Source organism: Natrix helvetica (assembly GCF_964273705.1).
Source record: "Natrix helvetica genome assembly, chromosome: 2".
Classification (NCBI taxonomy): Eukaryota; Metazoa; Chordata; class Lepidosauria; order Squamata; family Natricidae; genus Natrix; species Natrix helvetica.
In genome coordinates this window covers 260,565,929-260,580,726 of record NC_138552.1, presented here as the reverse complement: position 1 = coordinate 260,580,726, position 14,798 = coordinate 260,565,929, and the positions used below count along the sequence as shown (strand labels likewise).

The 14,798-nt window shown below is 36.0% G+C and overlaps 1 long non-coding RNA gene across 1 annotated transcript; it reads right to left on the bottom strand.

Annotated features, from left to right (window-relative positions):
• Positions 1–2,499: 2,499 nt before the first annotated feature.
• LOC309387858 lies at positions 2,500–14,552 on the bottom strand. The gene is made up of 3 exons (XR_014174676.1): positions 14,382–14,552; positions 8,684–8,884; positions 2,500–3,204 (listed from the first exon to the last, which is right to left on the bottom strand). It is a non-coding gene; the product is annotated as an uncharacterized lncRNA (long non-coding RNA).
• Positions 14,553–14,798: the final 246 nt, after the last annotated feature.

The window sequence follows — 14,798 nt, the reverse complement described above, 5'->3', positions numbered from 1 at the left end:
GGTGGAAGCAGAGGTGCGCTTCTGCTGGTTTGCCCCAGATTGGATGAACCAGTAGTGGTGGTGGTGGAAGCTCCTCCCACCCGCCCGGCCGCTTCTGTGCACACATGAGTAAACCAGTAATAAAATAAATTGAAACCCACCACTGAGTGGAAGTGAGGATTTTGCATTTTGATTGCTCATAAGTAAGTAAAAGAGGAATGGAAAAATTCCTATCAGCGTTTTTCAGTCTTGGCAAGTTTAAAATGAGTGAACTTCATGTTGCCTTAGGAATTCTGGGAATTGAAGCCCATGCACCTTAACATTGCTAAAGTTGAGAAGAATGAGTCAACACTATTGCTTAGGATTTTCCATTCCTGTTTTAATTAGGGTTTTGTGCAATTAAATAAATCAGTTGTGGTTTCCTTAACAAATAGTGATTAAAGTGATATGAACCATTACTGGACTTTTTGTGGATCTGGGTTTTGATTATTAGATATGGGGTTATGGAAATAATGTAGACAAATGTAAATCTTAGAGTAAGAGTTTTTAACTTATTTCTGTACCAAAGAAAGTTGGAAGTCATTCTTTTTTTGGTTTTCCTTCTTTTCCTCTTTCTTACACTTTCACGGTTTTTCTTTCCTGAGCCTTTTCTTTTTTTCAAATCTGTTTTTTATTTGTTTATCCCTTAGCTTTCTTTTTTTTTATTTATGAAGGATCAAATACTCAGGCATAATAATTCTACATTCCTTATTACAGAAATCATATCAAAATTTAAAATGAAATCCATTGGGAGCCATCTCCTATAAGGCAGGCTCTGAGTCCCTCTAACCAAAAAGTGTTTATTGATAGAAGAGAATATTTTTAGATCAGGGTTGAACTGTGAGGTCCTGTTTCATTACCAAACTAGGTAATATCATCAGTGCTAGAAGGAAGTGGAGTTTGCTCTTATTTTCATATACTAGTGGCTTACCCTGTCATTATTGATCAGTTGCTACACAAACTGTTTTGACTGGTGCCAGGTCTCTACAGACTCAGGCAGAAAAGGACTATTCTGTACCCCTCCCTCAAATGTTCTTTAAAATACAGTTTCACAGTATTCCTTTACGAACCTCCAACATGCAAAGTGTGGTTAGTCATCCTAAAATGAATCCTCTTTACCTGGAGCTTCAAAATTTGCTGTTTTCTGGGAAAAAGTGTAACAAAAAGTCAGTCAACATTTAGTGTACATCTGACTTTGAGGATATTTCTTCATAACCAAACAAAAGTGTATATTCTGTGCAGTTCACACCCTTGCTCCCTGGATCTGGATGTCACAAAGCAAAGCCCACATTTTGTAATTAACCCCTGAACCCCGTTTTGACTGGCAGAGTGTTGCAGGACGCTGAGTGCTGTTACACCCCTCGGCCACGCCCACCCAGCCATGCCCACTCAGCCAATCATTAGGGCAAAGAACCAGTTGTTAAATTATTTGAATCTCACCACTGGTTCAATACAATACAATACAATAGCAGAGTTGGAAGGGACCTTGGAGGTCTTCTAGTCCAACCCCCTGCCTAGACAGGAAACCCCCTGCCTAGGCAGGAAACCCTATACCGTTTCAGACAAACTGTTACCCAACATCTTCTTAAAAACTCCAGTGTTGGGGTCATAAGTAACTTTTTCCAGTGCCGTTGTAACTTTGAATGGTCTCTAAATGAACTATTGTAAGTTGAGGACTACTTGTATCGGTATGTCCCATATGATCAGACAGAGTTGACTTGCTTTCGGTCCTCTCAATTAAGCAATGTGAAATAGTAGAGGCTACAGAGGCAGAGGGATTCACTCAACCCCATTGTTCTTTCATTGTTTCATTAGGATGATGATGCTGTGGGACATTATTTTTTTCTACAAACAGTGAAATTTAACTGTCCCACTTTGGCCTTCTGGACTAGTCAGAGGAGCTGTCCAACAATATCAGCACTCATAGGATCTAGTGCTGAGCAACAGAGCAACTATTTTTAAAAAGCTAGGCTAGGATCAAGGTTGCAGAATAGAATTCTATCCAGGAATGCTTCCTTTCTATGAATGTTTGAGCAAAATAGCCTCTTGAAGCTGCTTAAATAGCACGCAAAAAGAATGAAGCAAAGGGCCAAGGTGGTCCATTCTGTCCTGCTCTGTAGGTTTCCTAGGACCCTGCACAGTTCCTCTGCCCATGTTAGATCACTAACATGTTCTAGGGTATCTCCAGCAGCTGCAGGAAGTCCTGAAATGAAAAAAAAAGTGCAACACTTCCATCCCACATTGACGGGGGAAGCTAAGATAGACGTTCATCAAAGTGAATCAAATTTCCTCTTTATTTTGATGAAAATAATGACATAACCTCCAGGCGCAAATTTATCTGTTGAAGTCAAATGACTCTTATCTCATCTATAGTTTCTAGAAAAGTAGCTGAACCTCCCTTATCCTTTTTGTTATCATAGTTTTTACTTACTTTAGCCGGTGGTTCAGAGAAATAGCACATCTTTCATGGAAATAATTCTAGGTATAATTCTTGGCATTTCAAGGTAAATCAATGCTACTGGACAGTTTTTGCCAGATAGTACTTTCTCAACATGATAACTTCCAATATCTAGATACTACCATCTCCAACATTTCTGGCTATTAAGCAAGATGTCCACAACTGAAAGAAGTTACAGGTCACAACAGCTTGAGGGTTGCACATGGTAAAATACTTTTATTGACCAATTATCTGATTCAATATAACATATCTAACTATGTTTGGTTTAGGCTTTCATTGGCATCTCTTTGGAGCTCTGGTGGTTGGGGCAGCTGGATATTTAGATGTGTAGCTATGTGCTGTGTAGATATATATAATGCACTTAACTCAGTATAGGTTTTTGAGCTAGATTAATCAATTTTCTAGATTTGCACAACATATTGAATCATAAACTTATTAAAAGGGCTGGATTCATGAAATATACAAAGCCACACAAATACTAACAAAAATAAATCTACTTAAGCTTAGTCTGTTGCAAGCATGCAACATTATGTTTTAAATTGACCTAGTATTTTGTGAACATAGCCACTCAGTCCACATTCTTCTGGTTTCTCAGTTGTCAGGAAACATGATCTCGGGAATCTGAATGCTGTTCTTGTTTGATCATCTTCTGTTAAGAGATCTCCTTAGATTCTAGTCCAAGTTGACAAATAGATCCTCAACTTTTCATCCAGCCATTATAGTTCTACCTTTAATAGAATTTCAGTGTGAAGGAAATAGCAGTTTAATATCTGCATGTACTTTATAGAAAATTTTACCTGCTGATTTTCCTATGTCAAGATGTATTAAGGGCACAGCAGATTATTGATCTGATCAACTGACAGTCCTCTGTTTCATTGGGGGAAGCCCTTTGAGAATGTCCATAAGAAATTATTGTTATTTAGACTTAGATGTTAGGAATGTTTTGGAGTAATACTAGCAATATCAGAAATAGTAATATATATATCTGGTATATTTAAATTCAGAATTAAATCAATATACCCCTAGCAAAATAGCTGCAGAATCAAAATTGTGTAAAAGCATTTAAAAACCCTTTTAATGTACAACAGTAATCTTTGTAACTAAGTATTGATATTTATAATACAATACAATAGCAGAGTTGGAAGGGACCTTGGAGGTCTTCTAGTCCAACCCCCTGCCTAGGCAGGAAACCCTATACCATTTCAGACAGATGGCTATCCAACATCTTCTTAAAGACTTCCAGTGTTGGGCATTCACAACTTCTGGAGGCAAGCTGTTCCACTGATTAATTGTTCTAACTGTCAGGAAATTTCTCCTCAGTTCTAAGTTGCTTCTCTCCTTGATTAGTTTCCACCCATTGCTTCTTGTTCTACCCTCAGGTGCCTTGGAGAATAGTTTGACTCCTTCATCTTTGTGGCAACCCCTGAGATATTGGAACAATGCTATCATGTCTCCCCTAGTCCTTCTTTCTCATCTATACTGTACAAATTTAATTTTGACTAAGCAAACAGAATGTGAAATAAGTTGTTTGTAGAGGTAAAGACGGACAGGTTTTGTCCTACTCTTAGAAATTCACTATTTTTAATTCTAAAGGTAAACAGAAACAACACTGAAGGATAAGGTGACCAACCGTCCTCCTTTAGGGAGGACAGTCCTTCTTTTGTAACTTCTGTCCTCCCTCAAAAAGTGTCCTCCTACATGTCCTCCTTTTCGATATTTGAAGACTAATCTGTTGCACGTTATGTGATGTATTTGTATTTGACATGACAATTCGTCAAGACTCGGTATAGTGCAGTATAAGACGCAATTATGAGACGCATTTGAAGCGTTAATACCACTTTATAATGCCTTGGTAAGGCCACACTTGGAATACTGCATTCAGTTCTGGTCGCCACAATGTAAAAAAGATGTGGAGACTCTAGAAAGAGTGCAGAGAAGAGCAACAAAGATGATTAGGGGACTGGAGACTAAAACATATGAAGAATGGTTGCAGGAACTGGGTATGTCTGGTTTGATGGAAAGAAGGACTAGGGGAGACAGGATAGCATTGTTCCAATATCTCAGGGGTTGCCAAAAAGAAGAGGGAGTCAAACTATTCTCCAAAGCACCTGAGGGTAGAACAAGAAGCAATGGGTGGAAACTAATCAAGGAGAGAAGCAACTTAGAACTGAGGAGAAATTTCCTGACAGTTAGAACAATTAATCAGTGGAACAGCTTGCCTCCAGAAGTGGTGAATGCCCACACTGGAAGTTTTAAAGAAGGTGTTGGATAGACATTTGTCTGAAACGGTATAGGGTTTCCTGCCTAGGCAGGGGGTTGGACTAGAAGACCTCCAAGGTCCCTTCCAACTCTGCTATTGTATTGTATTGCATGTGCTCCGCACGGGAGACCTTGAGAGAGAGCGCCGCGTGCAAGTGGCTTTGTTTACTTCTTACCGAAACACAACACGGCACATACGCACGCAGTAGACTCATGGCACGTCGGCAATTGAATGACTCACGGTAATTATTTCTTTCTCAGTGAATATTCAATTATAGAGAGGTAAGTACAATTCACGTTTTATTAAACAGTTTTTAATGGTGGTTTTTTTACTTCATCGCAAGTATATCGAACAGATATTGAATCTTGTGTTGAATTTTTATCTAAAGAAATGCTAGACATTAAAATAGATGACAATTGTCTCTTTGAAGAAATTAGAAGACTGAATGTATATTTAAATTCTGAAAAATTAATACAATGGGAAAATCAACATGTTGAAATTGATAAAAGATGGGTGGATATTTTCAGCCATTTCAAAAATGAACATATTCCATGTGAACATTTATTTATACTTGTTCAATTTGCGTTGTGCTGCCCTGGAACTAATGCAGCAGTTGAAAGAGTTTTTTTCAATTGCCAATGATTTTTCGACAAGTGAGAAATCAAGATTGAATGTTGAAACTCTAGCTGCAGCACTTGCCATAAAATTCAATATGAAGGATATTTCTTGTTCAGATATTTCCAATATATTGTTAGAAGATGATACATTGACAAAAATATTAATTCAATGGAAAAGTACTCATTTAAATAATAATTAACAGGCATGTAAGCATAATTACAATATAAAATGTTGCAAATGTTTTTATTATGCATATATCATATTTTAGTGTATTATTGTTGCAATGAATAAAATATTTCTTTTATTTATGATATACTTTTTCCAATTTATTTGTCCTCCTTTTCATTGTAAAAAAGTTGGTCACCTTACTGAAGGATGATTTAACAGTATTATAGCTACTGGTCAGATATTGCTGGTCATATAATTGGTGGATCACAAGCTATTTCTAACTCTGTTATCTCTTGTAAAGCATTCCAGTTTTGATAACAAAATAGCCTGGGAGTTTTGAAAAAAGCCTTGCTTTCTCTTTTATTCTTAGTTGATTTCCTTCTCTTCTTCTCTGTCCTAGTCTTTCTTCTGATATTAAAGATGATGCAACTTAAAGTATATGTTCTTGAACAGGTTGTGTGGTTATCCCAAAATAAATTATTATTAATTATAATGGTTTATCTTCACCCAACTGTATTTCCATGGTAACATTTTCAAATGGGGAGGAGGGGTTCACTGTGGGAGAGGGTTAAACATGGGGCAGCAAAGGGCAAGCAATTGGTCAGCCTTTTATTTTCTCTAGTTCTTTAGAAAAGGTTAGTTGAGGTCAAGAAAAGCCAAAGGGTAATTACTTTTCCTCCACAGGGTTAAAGTTACATAGATTGCTGACTGAAACAACTGCATGGATGACCTTCAGCTCTTACCATTTTATTTATAAATGTATTAATGTATTTATTTATTCAGTACTTGATCCTCTTTTCTTTTAGGCAGAGCAAATAACAAGAGATGTGATGGGAAGGATAAAGAGTTAGAAATCTATACTTACAGGATAGACAAGCTGTGATGTGCCTTTTCTGTTTGCTGTCTATTAATTTAATTTGCAAAGTGAAAATGGCAGGACCAGTTAAGTGGGCCTTAAGTAGGAAAATAGAAAATGTCATTCCACAAGAAAACAAAATGTTAATTTTTTTTAAAGGGACTATTTTTTGAAATAATATCGAATTAGCCATCATAAAACTTGTTCACATACGTTGTGATGACTTATGTGACAACATCACGGGTACCCAGGTATTCGTGGAAATCAGATTAAGAACCACTGTTACAAACTTTATTTTCTGTAGACAATTCAGAGAATGTTGATATAAAAATACTCTTTTCTCTTCAGACATTTGGAGGATGAGTGAGGGAGACATGACCAAACCATCAATGAATCCTAAGGACACTGAAGTACTCAGCCAGGCCTTTTAAGTTGTGTTTAATAATAACGTAACTATTTCATTTGGTTTCAATTGTTTCAATTTGTTTTAGTATGATAGTTTTGAAATGCTTCATGGGCAGAATATTTGAATATAAATCGAAATAAAGATAACATCAACAATATCCTACATGACTTATGTTTCATGATATGAAATTTCTGGCTGAAAGGCACTCTACTCTTGATAGTAATTTGAGTATATGTAAATTATAATGTTGGTCTACTGATCTTTTTGGAAAAATGATCCAAGACTTGCTGAACAAATCCCAAAATCCATAATGCATGTGTCAAATCCACACTGTTTCAAATTTCTAGGACTTGCTAATAAACTCAAAAAATGTTCACAAAATGTGAATCTTGGTTTTAAAAAAGTTTAAAAGTGTGCACATGTATTACCTCTCCTATGGGTGCTACATTGGTTGCCGATTTGCTTCTGGGTACAATTCAGGGTACTGATTATCACTTTTAAAGCCTTTCATTGCTTGGGACCAGATTTTCTGAGGGACTGTCTCTTGCCAGTTACATCTACCCAGCCCATCAGAGCAGGAAGGCATGGAATGTTGTAGGTCCCATCCCCTAGGAAGATACACCTGGTGGGCCCAGAAGAAGGGCCTTCTCCATTGTGGCTCCCTCTCTCTGGAACATCATTCCCCCAGAAATTAGAATGGCCCCCACTCTAACACTCTTCTGGAAGGCGCTGAAAACCTGGTTGTGCAAGCGGGCCTGGAAAACGCAGAGCGGGAGGGAGCCTATTAAATGGCTTGTGTGATATGTTGTTGCTGGGACGGGGGGTGGGGGGTTATTTTATTATGTTATTTTATTAATTTATTATTGTTATTTTATTAATTTATTATTGATTCTCTTTTTTATCAGTTTGTGTGTGTGTGTGTGTGTGTGTGTGTGTGTGTGTGTGTGTGTGTGTGTGTATCCAAATAAATAAATAAATAAATAAATAAATAAATAAATAAATAAATAAATAAATAAATAAATAAATAAATAAATAAATAAATAAATAAATAAAATATATTAAAATCTGAATACCAGAGAATATTTATGTCACTATTTCCTACAGTAAACTTGATTACTAACAAAAGCATCCTTGAGAAAAAAATGCATAATTAAAAAGAGTGCAAACTTTTATAAATATATGTTGCTGCGTGTATAAATATAGAGCTCAGAAGGAGAATTAAGAGAAATTTAAATTAAATTAAATATCCAAGCCCTAATTTCATATTTTATAATATACCACTTACTAGGTTTCATTTCATTTGTAAAATGCCCGATCATTCAAACAGTAAGAAAAATTGATTACAAATGATTGCATTGTGGTTGTAGCTCCTAATTCATATTTACAACTTTGATATTGGCCAAATACAGCGAGTGATGTAAAGGTCAAATAATGGTTGCTGAAGTAGCCTTCAGAATATATATATCAGAAAATCGCAATTCAGCATCTTGACGGATGGCCTGCTCGGTTCAACAGATCCTCAGACTCAGCACAAGTTATAAATAATGATAAAGGCAGCAAATGGACGATATAGCACTGCACAATCAATTTCACTTGCTCAAGATGGAAGAATAATGTATTACTTATATATACTTGGATGTATAGAGAGCTGCATGTAAATTATTGAGTAACCTCTACTATTTTCATTGCTAGACAAGGTGGCAGGCAAAGTCCCACTTTCTGAACAGAAATTATTAGTTCTTGTCTCTGGTCAGCCATCCTTAGACAGGTATCCCTCAAGTTACAACTGGTTATTTAACAATTGTTCTGATGGACCTCCTCAGAGGTACTTACATTATAATATTACCCACCCCTCCACAGTCATGGGATCCCATTTTGGATGCTTCTCAACTGGCTTACCTCTATAGTCATTTGCAGTATCCAATGATTTTGTGAGTTTCTGGCATTTATTTCTGGTTTCCAGCAAAAATATGCCAATTGCCTTTATGACTACTGCATCCACTTAATGACTGTCAAAATATACGTAGGCATAACTTCAAATCCGGTCAACCCTTTCAAAAATCATATATATCAGATACCATATGTTAAACCTTTTATGTCCTAAAATTGAAAGATAAAAATATTACACATTATGGAACTTACATTGCAGCATATTCCTTCCATTCTTTGATATATGGGACCCTATTTGTTGGGAGAAGATTTGAAGCACAAGTCTGTCACAATGTTGGTGACCCCTATCTTTATTTCTCTGTCACATTTTAATCAGGAAGTGCACGGTACAAGTCCTGATCAATTGGTGGATACAGCAATAAGTGGGACGAGACTGATAAACTGAGGCTGAATATGGAAATGAATGGTTTCTAGATTTAGCCAATAGGCAGCTTGCAGGATATCATTCTCCCTCTTAGGGAGCAGATAGATAATTGATTATTGTCATTGGAGGCCAAAATGCATGCATTCTTTAACTTATACATCAGACACTAACAGCTATGATCACCATTAAAAGGCCCTTCTGCTTTTACCATATTATATATGCATATTATTTACTTCTCTTTGGTCAAGGGAGTTTTTTCTTCCCCATTTTTAAAATACCTTTTCCACAAAAAATACCTTTTCATCTTGGCATCAGAAAATTCAATGTGGTGCTGTTTTCTATTTATTCTTATTTTATCTTATGTATGTTTCATCAAGAGATAAAATTGAATCCATTTTTAAATATCTCATGATGATACCTTTTACCTTAAGCTGTCTACCATGGACCTTACACATATTAAGACCTCTTATTTCTATAAAAGGTCCCTAAGGGGACGTCCATAAGTGCACCAGTGTGCCTACCGTCCCTGTCCTACTGTCCCATTTATATGTACTCTTTTTATGTGTTTATGGCTAGGTTTTGCTTATTTATATCCATTTATTTGTGTCATTTTTTCATGTGTTTTCATACTTGTTTCCTTGTGCTTGTTGACGAATGAATGAATGAATGAATGAATGAATGAATGAATGAATGAAGTACATATGGATTGTTATGAAGATGATCATGGTTTCTTTTTTCTATCTTCCTTGGCAGCAAGTATAGATTAGAGGTTTCCCAAACTAGTTTCTATTAAAAAGTTTATGAAGAGAATGGATGATAAACCTTTTGACAGCAGCATTGTTGACTGTTATTAATTTTTTCCTAAAGGATAACTAACATTTGAAATCAACAGATTTAGCTAAAGACATGAAGCTATAGAAACAGTGGAGCACTCTTGAATATGTCTTTCGTTATAAATTATCTTTAAAACAATTGTGTATGTAAATCCCAGAGACATGTCCCTCTTCCATAAGTGAATGAAATCTTTTAATTCAAACATATTTTACTATCTTTTGTGTCTTTCACAATTTTTGCAACTCTTTCTGACAAGTAATACTCAGCATTTCTTTCCCTCTATTTCTTGAAACTCTTCTCTTTTTTTCTTGGCAGCTATGATTTAGACTTAGGCTTAGAATTTAGAATAACTTTATTGTCACTTTAAACGTAACTGATCAGCATACATTACAATGAAATTTCATTGATTTAAAGCATTATAAAGCATTGGTTCTATGAGCAGGGTAAATGTAGTGTCAACAGGCCAGGGCAGATCAATGTAAACATAATTTTGCTATGTTATCATCCATTCCTATCTTGGCACAGGTACTCTGATAAGTGCTAGAGCTGCTTTCTGGAAGATGCTGTCATTCAAGAAGTTAGAACTATAACTTACAGAATTCTAGATAGTATGGAAAATGGAAATATTCTAATATATAAGTGAACATTTGTACTTATACATGTTGTCTAAGAGCCAGGGTAGTATAACAGCTAAAGTTCAGTGAAACCCAATTTCCACTCCTCCTTCAGACACTGAAGCCAACTGGGTAACCTTCAGCCAGTCACTCCTCAATCTAATCAACATCAGGTTCTGTGACAAATTTGACTTATACACAAAGATTGTTGTTGCACTGATCGTTTCTTTATATGAACTGGGTAAGCATGGTGCATAAAGAAGCAGACTTTGCAGGACAAACTCTCTGTTGTAGTGCCTGTTCTCTGGAACTGCACATCCTGAGAGAGTTCTCACCTCAGTGATATTCCATAAGTCTTTGAAGACTTAGCTTTGCTCCCAAATCTGGGGTGGTGTACCAGTTGAATCTCAGCTGACTATTCTTTGGAGTGCTGTGTTTGCTCCTTTTGGACATGCATGATCTTTTTCTCTTGTTTTATTGTTCATTACTTTTAAAATGAAAGCCATTTAGAGTCATATGGAATTGGGTGGCTTCTATATTTAACAATAATAATAAAACATACATATACATGTACATATGCATATACACAGAGAGAGAGACATATATACATACTGACTTACAGAGCTGGCACACACCCAAATAAAGTACATTTTATTCATGCTTCACATAAATATAGAAGTGTGTGTTCGGTTAAAATGCATAAATACAACAAGCAGCTATGATGGGATCACATGGATGAAAGTGAATCTGTGTTACATATTTGCTATTTCATATTTTATTTAGTCCCCAAACAGAGCCATGAGCACATGGAAGCAATAGTGAATGTGTTTCTGGTTGGAACCCCCTACAGACTTCATAATTTCCAGGCGCTTCAGATGGGGAAGAACTTAAAAAACAGCCAAGGGCTCCATCTGAAAGGCTGCCTGCCTGCCTGCTAGTTGCTGGAATGTTCATCCAATTGGAAACTCAAACCTCCTCTAGAGAGTCCTCCAGAACTACAGATTTTTACCCCCTAAGATTTTCTACAAATTTCTATATTCATTCTCCAAATATTCCACAAATACTGAATATTTGATGTCAAATAATTTTTCAAGGAAATTGGACACCAACAAACCACTTTTAAATACAATCGTGTGCAACCACATTTTTGGTGGAAGTGCATCCAAGAAAAGAACATGTGCCTGAAATAAATTCTAACTAAAAGATGCATAAGAAACCATTCAACCTTCTGATTTTTGAACTCTGACAAGCTTCAGTTTAAACAGAGATGATACTAGTTGAGACTTCTTCCTTTTTCACTGTTATGACACTCCAGATAATAGTGTTATTTTCCAAACTGTTTTGCAAAGCTTTACCCACCTTTTTGGACAAAAAGACTGATTGAGCAACTTGAGTTTCTCTACTGATTCAGCAACCCTTGGAATTGATCTCTCTTCCTCCTCACCCCACCCCCTTCCACAAGAGCCATCCTATCCTCAAACTGCCACAGGACGTGGATCGATGCATCTTCAATTGGAATAATTGTTTTCCTTTGTAAGGCCTCTGTTACACTTCTGGTCCTGAATGGAGAACAGTGTGATTGACCTCTAGGAAAAGAGCAGATGTGACTGAAGCTGTGCGCCCTTAGCCTAATCTCTCAAAGCCAGACCTTGAAAAATAACCAGAAAGCTTACACTGAGCATGAACAAGTATGGGAAAGAAACAGCAGGGCAAGCCACACAGAGCTGCTCTTTTGATAAGGCAAAGAAAACCTTTGTTCGTCCAAAAGGTTTTTTAAAATTATCATTACTTAATGATACACACTTTGCTTTGCCAAGTTTATGATCCTCCTCCGTTAAAACTGTAATTCTCTTTATGTGCCAAATAGAAGGGCTAGTTAAGGGTTCCATAAAGGTCTGCAGCAGATGGAATGGCTTCTCAACAAGGTTTTTAAATATCCATTTTTCAGTCCTTTCAAGATTAATGACCCAGTCCTAGGCATGGTTACGTAAAACACCAGTGCACAGGAGCTATGTTTCCTTCTTAAAAACCTGTTAAGGCACCTAATATAATAAGATGTTATTTCCTAATGTAATGTGGAAATGACTTGTGATCGTGTTATCACATCATATTCCTGATGTGATGACTGGCTGTTTTACACAAATAAATAGAAATACTACAAACAAACAAAAAAGAGAAAAGGCTCCATTACAGTGTAGTGAGAATTTCAGCAATAATTATTGGTGCAAGAATATCTGTGGTTTGAGTCAGTACTCTCTGCAGTACTGTAACATGATCACACAGTCTTGCTCCTCTGCACTTTTGTATGTCTATGCCAAGGTCTTGAACTTGAAAAGATGTATTTTGAGAGTTGTGCATTTTGCTTTACAAGCATATTGATGTGTGAAATTAAGTAGTAAGGTGGCTGCTATAAGTAACCAAGGCACATATTAAATGAGCTGGGCAAGCAGGATTCCTTTATTAACATAGGATATTGCCTCTATTTATTGAAAAATTCAGTCCAATATATCATCTTTGTAGACTTTCTAATGATTTCTATCCCTTTTTTTTCTTTTTGGCCTGTTTTATTCTGGTACCCAGCATGGACTAAATGGTGGTTTTGTATCTCTGATCGACCATGAAGCCATTCAACAAATCTCTATTTTTAACCAAACTTTCACAAATGTTGTGAATAAATTAATTATTTTCTGAAGCAATAATACATTCATTTAGTTTTGAATATACTAAAAATTCTGGTTACAAAATCAATATAAATTTTAGTAAACATAACCCATTATTCACTGAAGGATGAAACTTATATTTACAAATTCTTCAAATTCTCTGTTATAGTGCATTAAATTGTTTTTAGAATGAAATTTAAAGTATGCTTTCACTTACAGTCTTACTGATTAAAGCTGACTCCCTATTAGTTTTAACAGATGCAGTATGATTCCAAATAATGTAACCATGTAAAATTAATGCAGGACATTTGCAGAGAGAAAAAGCAGAGACGTTCCCATCTGTGGTTGTTTTTTGTTATCATTATTTAACACTATCCATATCTTAAACTAGATGGAATTAAAATACCTTTGCAATATATTATTTGCAATTTCTCCATCCCCTCAGAAGTATTCAGATGTTTTTAAGGTAGTGGAAAATTGGTAAATATAAAAGAAAAAAGTGAAATATCTTAACTACTACTTCTCTCCTGCCTAGTATTCTTTCTGTAATCCCTCAGCAATATCAACAATGTAAGATTTGGGGAATGCAATGCCTAGTAAGGTGGTGGCCCCCCAAACCTTTCGGCACCAGGAACTACTTTTTCCATGGGCTGGAGGGGGCGTGATTTCACATGCTGCCTCCATGCCATGGATGGGGCTGCGCTTGTTTGTACTGCCCAGTTTCTGCCATGCTACAGACAGGAGCTGATCCATGGACTGGGGGTTGGAGACCCCTGTATTAGGGTACCTAAATGTAGAAGAAATGACTGTTTGCATTCTGAAATAATTAAATTACGGTACAAACGGGAATTCTGCTAGCTCCATTAAATCCATAATGTGAAATTAGTTAACTCTACAACAACATGATATTAAAAGTAAGATCCAGAAAATAAATTTATCAGTTTTAGTTTAAAAATTATGGATTAAGTTAAAATAAATTCAATTATACTATATACACACACACTACTGCCCTGAAATTTGAAGAGTAGGCTACAAGTTGACATATCACATTAAAATGCATTACATATCTATCTGCCCATTTTTGGCAAACAAAAACAAAAAACCAATCTTTTTTCATGAAATTTTCTTGAGTGCAATATGGTCTTTTCAGTTTTCAAAAATAACATTATAGATACCTGGTCTAACTCTGCAGTTTTCAGTTGTTTATATCAGCAATTCACAGCAAACATCTTGTCGTAAACATTTTAAAAGGTCAAGAGATTGCAATACTTTGGCTAAAGAGATAAATGGTCAAATAAAACATCACACTGTTAATTCCCAGATGACAAAAAGAGACATACATCCAATCAATAAGGACGCCAGAAGCATTCTGGGGAAGAGGGCAGGGTCAGCCTTGAAGTGTTAATAACTTGTTCACATCATTGGGCTTCAATTCACCATGTGATTTAGCAAGTAACAAAACTTTTATTAGCAAATCAGGACCGATATCAGGCAACAGACACAGAGGAGTTAGACAAAATACTAGCATATAAAAGAACAGAAAAAACAAGTAAGTTCTTTTACATTTACATTACCAGCTAGACCACATACTT